The sequence below is a fragment of the Amphiprion ocellaris genome, chromosome 17 (genome assembly GCF_022539595.1).
Source record: "Amphiprion ocellaris isolate individual 3 ecotype Okinawa chromosome 17, ASM2253959v1, whole genome shotgun sequence".
NCBI lineage: Eukaryota > Metazoa > Chordata > Actinopteri > Pomacentridae > Amphiprion > Amphiprion ocellaris.
In genome coordinates, this window is record NC_072782.1 from 2541041 (window position 1) to 2557303 (window position 16263).

At 38.6% G+C, this 16263-nt stretch overlaps 1 protein-coding gene and 1 long non-coding RNA gene across 2 annotated transcripts in view; one reads left to right on the forward strand and one right to left on the reverse strand.

Annotated features, from left to right (window-relative positions):
* LOC111571154 (poly [ADP-ribose] polymerase tankyrase-1-like) overlaps positions 1 to 16263 on the reverse strand; it is a 166111-nt gene that overhangs the window by 27589 nt on the left and 122259 nt on the right. The gene's annotated exons all lie outside the window — the stretch shown is intronic.
* LOC129350886 (uncharacterized) lies at positions 473 to 9168 on the forward strand. The gene is made up of 2 exons (XR_008604463.1): positions 473 to 3761; positions 8298 to 9168. It is a non-coding gene; the product is annotated as an uncharacterized LOC129350886 (long non-coding RNA).

Consider the following 16263-nt stretch of genomic DNA (forward strand, 5'->3'; position numbering starts at 1 on the left):
TTTAGGCAGCGGGAGTGTTAACATGTTCATTATCTTAGTTTGTATGGGGATGTCAGATATTGGCTTTTTTGCTGATAATGTCCAACTCTGAATTTCCGATTCCGATATCAACCAATAGCGATATATGTGGGCTATTTAACTAATTTTAGGTACCATCACATATCTCCTGTGGTGGAATTAACACATCAGGCCTCATTTTATTGTGATGCCCCATTGGATGCATTCTCAGATGCAATAAGGCTTTCAGATGGAAACGTTGTCTTGTGCAAAATCAGAAAACTACTTCAACTTAAGTTATGGAAAAAATGCCCCATATATATATATATATATATATATATATATATATATATATATATATATATATATATATATATATATATATATATATATATATATATATATATATATATATATAGTTGTCTCAAACAACAGTTCACTCTCTCCCTCCCTCTATGAGTAAATGCCGTCGAAATCCAGGCATTATTTTATCAGTTTTCATGATCGGCAAAAAAACCCAATAACGATATTGACCGATATTACATTTTTATGCCAATATTGGGCCGATAATATTGGACATCCCTAGATGGAATGATGTAAAATGTGGGGAAAACGCAACATCTGATACAAATTTTACAGCATTTAACTACTGTTGACTTCGAAAACAAAACATTGGACACATTTGACGTTAGTTTGCCAAAAAAAATGTCAAAAGTTTCACTTAACTTCCACTAGTGGTGATCATGCCAGTTTGTTTTCCATAAATGGTACCTTTTGCATTATTCTACTTTTCTGGCTGACAGTTGTGGTCATTCTTTGGCAATTTTGCTGCAAACTCTCAGCAAGGTCATGATTTTTACAGGCAAATTAAAGCAACTTCTGGCTAATTTTGTGGAAAATATTTGAATTGTTTTCAGAACTTAAGTAGTTTTTATTACAGGTTCAATCTGTCTCAAATCATCAATTTTTTACAGGCACGTCTTCTTGATCATCGCTTGATTTGTCTAAAAGTTTCACGGCATAAAATATAGATATTTATGAAGATATTTGTGAAATTTGAGCTTGATTTATTCAATACTTCGTCATATATATTTAAACTGCCTGTCAACCCATTTTCACCCTGTGTTTCTGCACATTAAAGATAAAAGTGAAATATTTACTGTTATTTTCTATCATCTTTGATTCAGAATCTGTGATACTGGACAAGTAGTCTCTGTTTATGGGTAAGCTGAAATATGAAAAAATAGAAACATTCATGAAAAGTCCCATCTTTCAGCACATATTAACAAAAAAAATAATAATTCAGAAGTCAACTAGTGATATTTTCTGAACCAAATGTAATAGTGTCACAATATTACAAACAGAACATAGAGAATACATTTAAATATCAAGTAGTAGTGTCAGAAAAATTAAATTATTTTCATGTTTCAACTCACCCATAATCATAATCAGAGACTATTTGATCTACCTGTCCAATATAGCAGATTCTGAATCAATGATATGGTGAAATTTTCAGGCTTTTATCTGTAATAGTTCTTGAGATACTGTCATTCAAACATAGCCTCAAATTTTAATGCGTGAAAGTTAGTAAAAAGTGTTAAATCTCAAAGTATTTGATCCATCAATCTAAAATTTCACACCTAGTGTTATAAATGTCCATAGTTTCCTGTTAAAAAAAATAAAACTGAAGGCATATCAGAGATGTTTGAGCAGAAGGTCTCTGATGATTTGAGATTTAATGACCCTAAAGTAAGATTTTATAAGTTGAACTTGCTTATTTGCTAGTTGCTGGGTTGGTTTGCTCCTCCCACAGTCCAAAGACATTCATTCTAGGTTAAATGGTGATTTCTAATTGGCCATAAGTGTAAATGTGAGCATGAATGATTGTCTCTTTCGACCCTGCAGTGGACTGACGATCTGTCCGTGACCTTCAGAGGGACAAAGTGTATAAATGATGATGGATGAGGGTTTTTCACAAAGCTAAATGTTCACTGTGAGTTTACATTTTCAAAAGTGAACTACAACTGTCTACCAGAATCTAAATGTTGGTCGGGGAGACATTGCACTCAAAACCTCAAATATGAACCACATGGTGGCGCTACAGGAGCAGTCAGAATCACCAAAGTCTTTAGAGTTCACCCTCTGGAAAATATGAATGTCTGTACAAAGTTTCACAGCAACATATCAAATAGTTCTGAGGTTTTTCAGTCTGGAATAAAGTGTTTCTGTCCATAGAGGTCTGTTAGTAGCAGGATTAAGGAACAGAGGAACAGAGGAGCTGGATATTCAATGTAAACGCTGAGTGCCATCATGATTGAAAGACTAGAAGAAAGCCACCTCAAGAAACACTTCATAGACAGAAACTCCAAACAGGAAAAAGTCACACTGCTTAATTAACAATCGGTCTCTTGCCAGATGATGAGACGTCACACCCAGACATTCAGAAGTCATTCAAGTTCACACATTTCACGCTGAGTGCTAATAAGACAGATTGTACTTCAGTTGAGTAGAAATTCATTATGCTCTTACACGTCTTCCCGAACAAAGAAAATGCTAATCTGTATTTTGTAAGCTCCTCATAGATGATCAGGGCGCAGGGAGCGAATGCAGCAGAGATTTATTCCGAGCACAAATCCGACACAAAAACGGGACAACAGGAAGTTGACAACAAACAGAGGAGACATAGGAAAACCTACCGCTGAACTGTGGAACAGTTTATTCAAAACCAGGGAACAGTTGCATCCTGAGGCCATGGCAGATTAACAGCAAAGTGTGAGAACACACTCTGCTACTTCCATGCACGAATTCCACGTCAGAAGCGGAAACGAGGACACAAGAATCACAATCGCTCGCTTAAAATCCAACCAAAATTCAGAGAATATTCTGACCAGAGTGGAAAAATGCCAAACCAGCCCACCACTGTGGACAATCGATCATCAGTCTATGTCTCTAACCTTTGCCTCCAGACCTCTGATTGGAAGAACCGATTGATCAGTCAAAGTGTGGCCTGAGGGAGCTGCTGATATCTGACAGTTGTTTTGGGAGCACTGACTGGAATTTACCTCCATGTAAAGCTCACACACTGACCCCGAGGGAGACATTTTATCTTAGTGGATATGTAATGATACAGCTAATTATAGAACTAACATATCTTATAGGCCAAGTTCTCATCACTGAGTTTACAGTAGAAAAGGATGAACAGTTACTTCTACTAAACTCCCACTAAAGTCCTATTCACACGGGGTTAGTCTCACCTCGGGACCACTGTTCCCTCTAAGCTGTGCACGTGCGCAATTGCGCACTGCTGACACGCTCTCTGCGCACACAAAAAAAAATCCAACCTAAATTGTAAATAAAATAAACACGTAACAATTCATTCTGTGCTATTTTTCAGTATGAGTCAGTGAGTGACCGGTGACTGGCTGCTGCAGCCAATGATGCGATTCACATACGTATTTACCATAGACTGTATATAATGGTATTTACGCAGCTAATCAACGTCATCTCCAAAGTTCTGCTGGACCAGCTCAGCTTCCCCTCAGAAGAAGTGCTGCCACCTGCCAGACGAAGGAGCCTTTTGAGAGGCAGCTGGCATCGTGATTGGACTGTACTTTGGTCTGTTCCAATCCAGCTTCAGCTCCAGAGACGGCAGGCGGGACGAGTCAACGGAGGCCGGGTGGACGAAGGCATGCAGCTGAGTACAATCCAGAAAACAACAGAGGAGGAGTGCAGCAGCCCAGAGCCAGAACAACCAGAGTTGCATGGTATGTCTCTTAGAAAACATCATAGTATAGCCTTTGCTATGAAAAAACGCCGTCATTTACATCGTATATTGTACAAATAACAAGTCAAAGGAAAGAGACATACACTGTAGAATTGTAGTAATTGTGGGCTGACTGATTTACTGACTATTGGTATTTTATTTTTACTGATTTACGGTAATAAATACATATAAAAATGGTGCTACTTTGGCTCTGAACCTTTATCTACCTGTGGTCGCTCTGTCTTCTGGAGTGATTTGATTGGTTATGCTTCACGAATAAAACTCCTTTAACTTAACATCTATAAACAAAACAAAAACGTATCAACAAATTTTTCTGTCAGAGTTTGTGTTCTTCTAAGTTTAACTCCAAGATTTTAAATACTTTCATTTACTGCAAATGAATATCTACTCCAAATGTCTCACTAATAATCATTATCAGCCTTAAAAACCCACAAAACACCCCTCTATACTCCACCACACTTAGTACAGTCTGGTTCCCCCTTCTATAAATCTGCTTGGAATCTTCCACTTCCTGTTTGTCAAAGTGGCCTTCTACCTGGACAGGTTTTGTTGGAGCTCAGGCAACAAACATTCTGGGTAACTGCACTTTAATATGGATGGATGACACTGAATTAGAGTCTGTTTTAATGAGACTGAGTTAAGATGTGTAGCTCTGTCATTAAATAGGAAATTATTTCTCAGAATTCACAGAGGAAAGTCTGAAATGTTTGCTAGGTTAGCGTCCCACATGTTCTTTGGCTCAGCTAAAGCTAACTCTCTCAAACTTCAGGATCTGTTGAGTTGCTTGTTAAAATATCTTACTAGAGGGGCTGAAGCTCAGAAAGTCTGAGATGTTTGTTCAAAATAAGCTCATTCTCAAGTCTGATCTGAACTGTCCTCTTTTGTTTGAACTTTCCCTAAACTTAGGAGTTAATGACAGAGCAGCACATCCAGACTCAGTCTCATTTATGTAGAGATTAAACTTCAGTGTCATTCATTGATGTTAAAGTGCAGTTTTTCAAATGTTTGTTGCACGATGTGAAGAGAAAGCTCCAGAGGATGAATATCACACATTTACGTTGGAAATAAATGTCCTTTAATTAGACATTGTCATGCAAAAGTTGGATTTTCCTTTAATGATGTTCAAATCTTTGTTGAGTGTTTTGATGTTGGTTTCTAAATGTTTTTTGACACTCGGCCCCAAAGATTAAAACCTTCTACGGCTCACAAGCTGCAACAATTCACACATTATCAACTATCTTTCTGACTAAACTAAGATAAAAAGTGAAAAACTGCCTGATTCCTGCATCACGAATGTAAATCTTTTTAGTTTTTATGACAGTAAACTGAATATATTTGGGTTTGACATTTTATAAACCAAAAGAAGAAATGAATTACTGGAGAAAACAATCAACAGATTAATGGACAAAGAAAATGCGTTTTCCAACATATATGGCTGAATTACTCCAACATTACAAGATACATACAATTTCAATTCAATTTTATTTATATAACGCCAATTACAGGTCAAATTGTCTCAAGATGCTTTATTTTTATATTTTTTGTCATATTTAAAATATGACAAAGTAAGAAATTTAAACCCCTTGATGAATCCAATTTATTATTTAGTTTTTAAGAGACCAATTGACAATTAAAATAACTTTCTCCACTAAAACTAATAAACATGAGGTCAAATAGAAGGAACAGTTTTAAATACTGCAGTCCCACGACGACAAGAATAAAGTTTGTCAACAAAAACTAAATCTACTGGTGGATTCCATGAAAGTCCTAATAAATGATAAAGTGTGATACTAAAGGTTTGTGGTGCTAAAAAATCTCCAAGTAAAGATATGAAGTTGAACATCTGGATGGAGGTTGATAAAAGTTGACGTCCCTTCATTTCTCTGGAGCGACTCCATGGATTTTATGGATGGTGGTTAAAGACCTGCTCTTCTAGTGGTCTTCCTTCTAGTCGCTGTAAAAAGTCAGTCCATCCTGACCAACTTCAACACCTCTTCATGACAACTTGTTCTGCCTCCGACCTGGTGGAAACTTCAGAAACTCAGGAAAACCTGTCGAGACTCGAAGAACTCGTGGAGACTCGAAGAACTCGTGGGGCGGGGGACGGTGTGGTGGGGGGAGGTGGGGGAGTAGAGGGGGGAGGCCGCCACCTACCTCCCCACCTACTCTCCGCCCTGACTCCACCCAGACTCCGCCTTGGCTCCACCCATGTGGTGACTTCAGTAACTACGATGTCAAAGGGACGACGAATTTAGTTCTTTTTATCTGATCTGTAGCTCAGTGAGTTAAGGATTTGCCTATGGAGCTGCAGGTCGCTGGTTCAAGACCAGACACTTCTTAAATTTTCTCAAAATCCTGACAAAGACAAAGAAAGAAAAGGCCGGTGGTGGGTCTTGAACCTGCGACCTTCCAGTCCGCAGACTCTCTTCTTATCCCCCTGAGCTATTCGCTCAGATACTAATTCTTCTTTTTTTTGCGCATTTATCATCTATTTTTTGTCGTTTTCGAGTTTTTTTTTTAACTTGAGTCTCGACTCGACCGTTTTTCTCAGGAGGCTGGACTTCAGCCTTTGTGCTGGAGGGTGGAACCCTCAGTTCCAAGACTTTCCAAAGCCTCCAGACCTCCCGAGTCCTCAGGACCTGAGCTTTCACACAGTCTGAGGGCTGAAATTTTCTAAGTCCCACAGTAGTTCTCTGTTAGATTGAACCTTCAGACAGTCCAAGGACTGATATCTTCTAAGTTCCTGAGTAGTTCTCTGTTAGTTTGAACCATCAGACAGTCTGAGGGCTGAAATTTTCTAAGTCCCACTGTAGATCTCTGTTAGGTTTAACTTTCACACAGTCCAAAGACTGATATCTTCTAAGTTCCTGAGTAGTTCTCTGTTAGTTTGAACCTTCAGACAGTCTGAGGACTGAAATCTTAAAAGTTTCTCAGTACTTCTCTGTTAGTTTGAACCTTGAGACAGTCTGAGGACTGAAATTTTAAAAGTTTCTCAGTACTTCTCTGTTAGTTTGAACTTTATGGTTAACAGAAGCCTTAAAACTTGTGACCATGAGTCTTGATTTCACATTTAGACCATCGATCCAAGTTCTTCTCAGACCTTCACCTGTGGGTTTTTAGAAATCCTGAACAAACTTTGATTCTCTTCACTGAACAGTAAAGTTTGTGGAGATCAGAAGATAATTAGTTTGATCGATGCCTTCAACTACTAGTAGACTTTATCTGGAAATCAGTTTTCTGAAATGAGTTCTTAGTAACTCTGTCCAATCAAACCAAGAACATAGAAAGAGGAAATGTTTGAAGAAACAACTTGATGTTTTCATTTCAGACTAGAAAACACTTTAAGGCCTTTATCTGTTTTTGCTCTTTTGATCATTTTATTGTCTCCTCTGTTTAATTTGATCTTCTAAAGTTTAACTGGTGTTTTTTCAAATGTTTGTCTTTAGTTTGATTCTTCTTAAATGTTTAGTTTTGCTCTTTTCTCATCTTTTATTCTTTTCTAATGTCTGATCTGATTTCGAAATGTTTTGTCTTTTTAATGTTTAATTGTTGTTTTTTCAAATGTTTTATCGGCTTGTTTGAAAAATTTCCTTTTCTTTCCCAATGTTTAATTTTTAGATTAAATCTTTAAGGTTTTTCTTTTTAAATGTTTTACCACCTTTTAATGTTTAATTTTCTTTTTTAATGCTGCATTGTATTTTCTGTTTAATTCCTATTTAAAGTTTTATTGTCTTTAAGATTTAATTTTTTAATTAAACATTTAATTTTTTAATTAAATGTTTTGACTTTTAAAGGTTTAATAATCTAATTAAATGTTTTGTATTTTTCTAAATGTGTAATATTCTTGTTTAATTGTATTTTTTAAATGTTTAATTATCTAAAATATTTCATCTTTAATGTTTAACATTTTTGTTTAAAAATTTTTATTTAATTTCATAATTACATTCTTTGTATCTTCTGTTTAATTATCTAATTAAATATTTTGTCTAATATAATTTAATTATATTTAATGTTTAATTTTCTTTTTAAAAGTTGTATTATATGTTTTTTTTCCCTTTGATTTAATTGCTTTTTTACTGTAGTTTATTTCTTTAATCTTTTTTTCTGTCAAGATTTTAACCCCAACCTTAAAAATGAAACAAACCCTTAAATCACAATGAAAATACTTCTGTTGTCACAATCATGAGTTAGTCAATTATTCAGTTTATCAATTCAACTTTATTTGTTTAGAACTTTTCACACAGATGACAAAACTAAATAAGCAGACAGAAAAAAATATGCTGAAACTATGATTAAAACTCAAACAGATTTTAAAAACATATTTAACATGGTAATAAAATATGTTGTGTCCAGGGGATGGAGGGAATTCATTGAAGTCTTCTTGGGCTCACATGGGAAATCATTTAACATAAACTTGCTATTTAGTCTAAGGAAACTGGAAACTGCAGAGCGACAGAAGAACCAACAGTATCTCTTGTTTTCTCCTTTAATGAGTCGACTCTTCTTGTGCTTTCAGACCAAAGAACTACAGACTCTTCACAACCTGCTCAAACTCTTGGTACAGGACCTCACCACACGGGTCAAGAAGGTTTCCATCTCATTTCTACTCTGAAGCTCACCTTCTCCTGCTCAAACTGCTGACAAATGTTTCTGCTGCTCTAAAGTCTGGTCTCCAGAACTTCCTAAAAACTCTCAAAGTCTCTTCTGCTGCAGGTTGCTTTGTAGAACTGTTCCAGAAAACCTCACTAAACCACATGGAGGGGCCTCAAGATAGTCGTCCAAATGAAACCATACAAAAACCAAACTAGCACAACCCAAACACTAAAGTCTCCTACAGCCTACCAGAGAACCTCTGAGAACAGAGAATCAGGACAGGAACTCTTACCTTCTGGACAACCAACGCTGGTTCACAAACAAGAATACAGAATGTGTCTGACCAAAAACCTCTGAAGACTCACTACAGCCAAGATAAAGACACAACTCAGCTGAACCAAATCCACTAATCACTGCACACATTAGCACCATGTGCCAACTGTGGCTAAAGAACCACATTTACCAAGACAACTATCCAGTACAAAGCCCTAAAACACACCAAGAAACACATTAAAGACGATTTTACTGCTGGAAGCTGCAAGCCAACGCCTAAAGAACAAACTAAAGCAATGGAGCCAAACCCAGTTCACTGGTGAAGAGAAACAGGGGAAATGTTTGTCTGCAGCTAAATAAAGCAGGAAGACACTGAGCTGCTCAGGTGTTCCTGATAACACCAAGCAGCCACCTGGACAGCCAATAGGAACACAGCTTACTGGAAGTCCAGAGGGCTGGGTTAGTGAAGGAAATTTAGTTTAAAGTTGAAGCATAAAGTTAATAAAGACAGTTGAAAACCACCTTCTGATCCCTGAAATCTCTGAGTTTTCACACAAAGAACACCTGAACATGTCAAACTGGTTCCACAGTAGAACCATCATTGTAAAAACGTCATAGTATGGTGTGTTGCTCAAAAAACATTAGGACCCGGCTGTCAGGGGACAAACATGTAAGAAACATGAGAACAGAGAGAATCCAACCAGTAGGTCACAGTTTATCATCATCTAATCATCTCCTGAAGTCCATATGGTGAGAGACATCAGTATCTGGTTGTTAATTTACCAGAGGATGCTTATAATCATGCTGATGTGGTCTGTACTCTACAGTATTTTAGTGACTCAATAAATGCCTAAGTTGTTTTTTTAAAAATGCTTTTTAGTTTTTAATAAACATTTAACAGCCTATATGTAAGCAATAAATGGCCTTTGCCTATCTTAAGAAAAATTCACTCAGAACTGATATGTTAACAGTTCTAAATAAATCAATAAATACATGCATACACACATAAATAAGTTACTACATTAACTGTGTTAAGATTTAGATTTTAAAAAAAGTTGTTTATGTTTTTGCAGAATCCAGTATTGCTCACTGGTTGGTCATTACATTTTGTTAGTTTGATGTCACTGTTTAAAATGATGCCAGCTCTTTTCAGACAGAATATGTGATAATAAAACAATACAAAATTTTTAGTTCCATGTTAATAAAGCACTTAAAGCTTTAAGTATGGCTAAATGCTTTTTTCAAAATTAAATATATCACTCCTTAGGTGGTAGTGGCCCCAAGTTCGGTAAAGTTGGAAAGATATTCACAGATTCAGACTTCCAGCATCAATAACTCATTAGATATAGGTTGTCAAAACATAAACGGTGCCTCTTTCCCATTGTTGCAAGGCAGACAATGTGCTACAAGCCCAGTTTTATCAAAAGTAGCTGTCTTTCAAGCTACAGGAATAACATTGGTGTCTATGGAGTGAACAGGGTCCGTCTGCAATTTGCAAAGCCGCTGCAACAGTAAAGAGAGACAAATATTCAATAACTTCCCTCTTATACATTGTAGTGTCACTAAAATCACTGCAGCCTTCAACTGGCTCCTGTTGACAAAGTGTTTTAACAGAAATGTAAATGCTGTAATTTGATTCTTTTAATGAACCATGTAACTTGAATGGATGTGATGCTGGTGTGACCACAGTGAACACGTCTGATGTTGCTCACAGTGGTCCAAGGGTGTGTTTGCTCAGACTCAGGAAAAATTACAGAGAACATTGCTCGGGACCAATGGTGATTTGTAATAACTGCGGAGGATGACTGTGATCTTAATCTCGTGCGAATGCGGCGTTTCGGTAATTTGTAAAGTAAAAATTCCCTCGCAAATTACAGACTATAGTTTGCCAAACTCTGACACCCTGTGATAATACTAGTCCCGTACGAATCTGCATCTCAGTGACTGGGGGGTACTTTAGTTTTTTTATTGGGTGCCTTTTTCTACCTCTTTCCTGGTTGAATTAGGGAGGCTGCGGTGGAAATTATTGACAGCATTTTAGGTGCAAATGCAGGAGTAGGCCAAAAAATTACGCAAATGACACAAACGACACCAAAAATGACAAAAGCGAGAAACAAAATGACAAAAAACACAAGCAAGACCAAAAAAATACTAAGCGACACAAATGATGCATAAAACAACAAAGCAAAACACAAAATGAAAAAAGTCACACAAAAAAGACGTAAAACAACAAAAACGAAACAAAATATTACAAAAATGAGACATAAAACAAAAAAAGAACAATGAGTACTCTAGTATTTTATTTTGTGATCTAAACAACTTGTCATGGTCTAGAAATTATTTTAAATTTATAGTTTTACTAATTTACAATCTGCAGTTAATGTCTTCTCTGTAATTTTTACACTTTGAGGCCTGGATTGGACCCTCTGGAGGGCCGCTTTTGGCCCGCGGGCCGTATGTTTGACACCCCTGCTCTAGAGTAAGTACTTCTACAGGGCTTTTCTACCTTAGTGGTACTCAAAGAGCTTAACACTGTGTTTCTCATTCACACATTTACACAACATTTGTGACAGAGTCGTCATGGAAGGTGCTCATCTCGGGAGCAACTTCAGGTTCAGTATCTTGACATTTCTACATGTGGAGGAGTGGGGGATTGAACCACCAACCTTGGGTTTAGCCGACAATCCTGTGACTGAACTTGTAGTACTTGTCGAATCTTTCACCGCACTGCGTCTTGTTGACAACTCTAGGAACCAGTGGTAATGTAGACTGAACAATCCAAGAAGGTGAAACGTCTTCAAAGACTCAAATGAGAACTCCAGTTCCAAGGATTACCCTGACCTGGATGACTGAGGATCTGCATACAGACTGAATAATGCTTCAGCTCTCTCCTTCCTGCTTCCATTCTCCTGCTTTCATCCACCCCGCCTCGTATCCTGCGGCAGTCGCGCATCATCACCCGCTTCAATTTAACCGGAGTGGTTGTACATAATGATGACAAGCTTCTCTAACAGTTTTCTATCATCTTTTTCAAACTCTGTAGAATGGCTGCTCGATTTAAGCGAACACTTTGGAGCCTTTGGGGCACATATCTACTGTCTGCCAACTCCTTACCCTTTCCCCACAACGCTGAAACAATTTCACGGCAAATGGAAAAAAATGGAAGAGAAGATTTCCACTGATCGTTTCTGGAACAAGAGTCAGAAGGGCCATGTGTATGAAATCCACATCAGATTACAGATTGTGAGTTAAGATTTTAGAACATGTAGATTTGGATTCTGCATGATATTTTACATATATTTTGACATCAAAACCAAGCAAATCCCAGTACAAGATCTTACTGTCAAAAAGGAGCTGTTTTATTTTGTGAGGCTACTGTTCTTTTATGAAAAATCACCCAATAGTCGACACACAGGTCGAACACAATGATTGATTCTGATTTCTGCAGTTAAACTGCCCAATTATAGAGGAAACTGAAGCTACTGAACCACGGTTGTACAGTCATGGAAAAAATGATCAGACCGCCCTTGTTTTCTTCAATTTCTTGTTCATTTTAATGCCTGGTACCACTAAAGGTACATTTGTTTGGACAAATATAATGATACAAACAAAAATAGCTAATAAGAGTTTAATTTCAGAGCTGATGTCATTTTCCGTGGTTTTCTTGATAATAACCAAAGTCACTTCAGTTCTTCCATCAGTAGCTATGGCATTGTTCTGCCAAAAACAGCTTTTAGGATTCCATGTTTTCTTTTCTGTCTGTTTTAGTCCCATGATCCACACAGGAGTTAGTACTGATTCATAACCATTGTTTCTGATGACTGCATCCATGCATCTTGGCTGCTCTCCACCAGCTTCTAACATTGTTCTGCTGTCACAGCAGCCCATTCCTGTTGCACTAATTCTAACTAACCTGCTTTGTTTTTGGGCTTGTGGTTCTCCATTTTGAGTGTGATGGTTTTCCACAGGTTTTCAGTTGGATTTAGATCTGATGATTGAGCAGCCAAGGCATGGTTCCAATGTTCTGGTTCTCCATCCAGGCTTTAACTGACCTTGCCATGTGGTAAGGGGCATCATCTTGTTGGAAAATCCAGTCATTAGAGGCACGAAAGAGTTTTCCATCTGATGGAAGAAGACTGTTTTCTAGAGTAACCCCAAACATGACCTGGTTCATTTGCCCTGTTCCACCCAGACTGAAACTACCCCAGATGGTCACTGATCCACCTCCATGTTTTACTGTAGGGGCAGACAGTCTGGTTTGTAGCTTCTCCAGGCTTCCTCCTAACCCCAGTAAGCTGGATGGAGAGGACATCAACTGAAAACTGGATTCATCCCTGAAGAAAACCTTAGTCCAATCATCAACAGTCCTATCCTTGTGATCCCAGCAAAGAGTAACTGGCTTTCCTCTGCCTTTCCTTGATGAAGGACTTCTTCCTGTCCTGTGTGACTTCAGACCAGCTTCAACAAGTTGCTTTCAAACTGTCCTTCCTGAACAAATCACACTTCTCCACAGTGTCCACTCATTTTTAAGGTCCCTGGAGGTCTGAGGACAATCCCTGACAGGAAGGGATGAGTGACGGTCATCTGGTGGGTAGAAAGATGTTTCCTGACCAGCTAGCAGTTTGGTAGAACCATGTTGGGCTTGTTTTTTCTTGGTGTAATGAACGGCTGTCTTGGAGATCTTCAGGTTTTTTGCTACCTGTCTCTCACTCATAGCAATTTCCAGCAGTGCCAAGATGGCTGCCTTTGCGGCTTCACATAATTCTTTAGTTTTAGGCGTTATGTGAGAGCTGACAACTTCTGAGTTGTGCTACGGCTTGAATGTCAGCAGGAAACCACTCTAGACCTTTGCATGTGCTGCTGATGACATGAAATGTCCTCTTATATACCCTGGAATACAATGAAGCTGAAGCATGTCAGATGGGACATAAAATATGATGGAATCAGCTGCATTTAAAGTCGTGTTCATTGTATTTTTCAGGTAATCTACCTTTAGTGGTACCAGGCATTGAAATGAACAAGAAATTGAAGAAAACAAGGGTGGTCTAATCATTTTTTCCATGACTGTATGTCTCCATCAACTGGTAAAGCTGCAGCTTATATCCTCCATCTGTGGAGGATTGATCTTTGACCTTTTAGATATAAAATGTCATCACCATGTCATTACCATTTTATCCTATTAGAAATTTGGATAAATTCTTGAGTTATATTTTTAGCCATTAGTTCACAAAGACCCTTATTTATAGTGTTAGTTTTAGGCCATTTTTGTGCCTTTTTTTGAGAGCTATAATGAAGAGAGACTGGACTTATCTGGAGAATAAAAGCATTGGAATGACATGCAGAAGGTCATGTGGTTGCCCCTGGCTTTAACCTTCAACGATCAAATTCTAATCACTTCACACTCGAGTCCAAAAGGAAGTCTCTGCCAAATTTTAAGAAACTGTCTCCAAGTGTTGAAGAGATATCATGCTCACAAGGATGGGACAACCTGGAAGCAGAACACCTCCAGTCTAAGGCCCCAAAAAAACGCCTTACTATACTATGTCGAAAAAAAATGCAATTTTTCGGACATGTTGTAAAAATGTGCCATATAATGAAATAATGTAAAGGAGAGCGTGAAAAACACTCCAGAAAGGTTTTCTGTGCAAAAAAAATCATCATGAATTTTGGCGCCAAAAAAACGCCTTACTATACTATGTCGAAAAAAAATGCGATTTTTCGAACATGTTGTAAAAACGTGCCGTATGTTGAAATAATATAAAGGAGGGCGTGAAAAACACTCCAGAAAGGTTTTCTGTGCAAAAAAAATCATCATGAATTTTGGCGCCAAAAAAACGCCTTACTATACTATGTCGAAAAAAAATGCGATTTTTCGAACATGTTGTAAAAACATGCCGTATGTTGAAATAATATAAAGGAGGGCGTGAAAAACACTCCAGAAAGGTTTTCTGTCCAAAAAAAATCATCATGAATTTTGGCGCCAAAAAAACGCCTTACTATACTATGTCGAAAAAAAATGCAATTTTTCGAACATGTTGTGAAAACGTGCCATATGATGATATAATGTAAAGGAGAGCGTGAAAAACACTCCAGAAAGGTTTTCTGTGCAAAAAAAATCATCATGAATTTTGGCGCCAAAAAAACGCCTTATTATACTATGTCGAAAAAATCTGTGGATGTTCTCAGTCATCCAGGTCATGATAAGTCTCAAGAAAGCATAAGTTATGGCAACTGGACTAACCTCGTGTGAGTCGAAAACGTTTCACCTCTCATCCAAGAGGCTTCTTCAGTTCTGAAAGCCTGGTGGGGAGTACCAGATATTTATCCACCAGGAGGGTGGTGGCAAAAACAAGTGGACAAAGACCCGAAACCAACAGACTCGTTAGGTGTTAATGTGAGTCGTTAGCCTTTGATGGGCGGTCGTTACCCCTCCCAGCCCTCTAGGAGGGTGGTTGGGGGTCACCTGACTGCAAGTGGGACAGATGGCTGCACCTCCTTGGGAGGGCTCTAAGAACGGCGTTGTAAGTGGGAGACAAGTGGTGTCTGAGGCCCCCTCCTCTGTTCAAAGATGGCCGTTCTAGTTTGACATGAATGGCTTCTTTTACCCCTCTCTCAAACCATCTGTCCTCTCTGGCTAGAATGCGCACCTTGTGGTCATCAAAGGAGTGCCCCTTCTCCTTGAGGTGGAGGTGGACTGCTGAGTCCTGGCCTGTGGTCGTGGCCCTCCTGTGTTGTGCCATGCGCTTGTGTAATGGCTGCTTAGTCTCTCCAATGTACAGGTCAGAGCATTCCTCATTGCACTGCACTGCGTACACCACATTGCTCTGTTTCTCCCTTGGAATTTTGTCCTTGGGATGGACCAGCTTTTGCCTCAGAGTGTTGCTGGGCTTGAAGTGTACTGGGATCTGGTGGGTGTTAAAGATCCTCCTGAGTTTCTCTGAAATTCCTGCCACATAGGGGATGACATGTTGTTGTTTCTGTTTTTGTGGTCCTCGTCTTTCTTATCCTCCCTGCGCTTTTTTGCTGTTTTGATAAAAGCCCAGTTTGGATAGACACAAGTTTGAAGAGCAGAGTGAATATGTTTGTGTTCCCTTCTTTTTCCATCCGCTTCTGATGGGATGTTCTGTGCTCTGTGCTTTAAGGTACGGATCACCCCCAACTTGTGTTCTAGTGGGTGGTGTGAATCAAACAGGAGGTACTGGTCTGTGTGAGTGGGTTTTCTGTAGACCCCAATGTTGAGTTCCCCATTGGTTTCAATGCGTACCACGCAATCTAGAAACGCCAGACAGTTGTCTTGGACATCCTCTCTTGTGAACTTGATGTTTTTATCCACCGAGTTGAGGTGTTCTGTGAAAGGTTCGACCTCACCCTTCCTGATGGTGACCCATGTGTCATCCACATATCTGAACCAGTGCCTCGGGGAGTGGCCACTGAATGTTCTCAGTGCCACAATCTCCATTTCTTCCATGTACAGGTTAGCTACAATGGGGGATACAGGGGATCCCATGGCACAGCCGTGTTTTTGCCTGTAGAAACCGTTGTTGTATTGGAAATAAGTGGTGCTGAGGCAAAGGTTAAGGAGGTCACACACCTGTTCGGGGGAGAGGTTGGTCCTC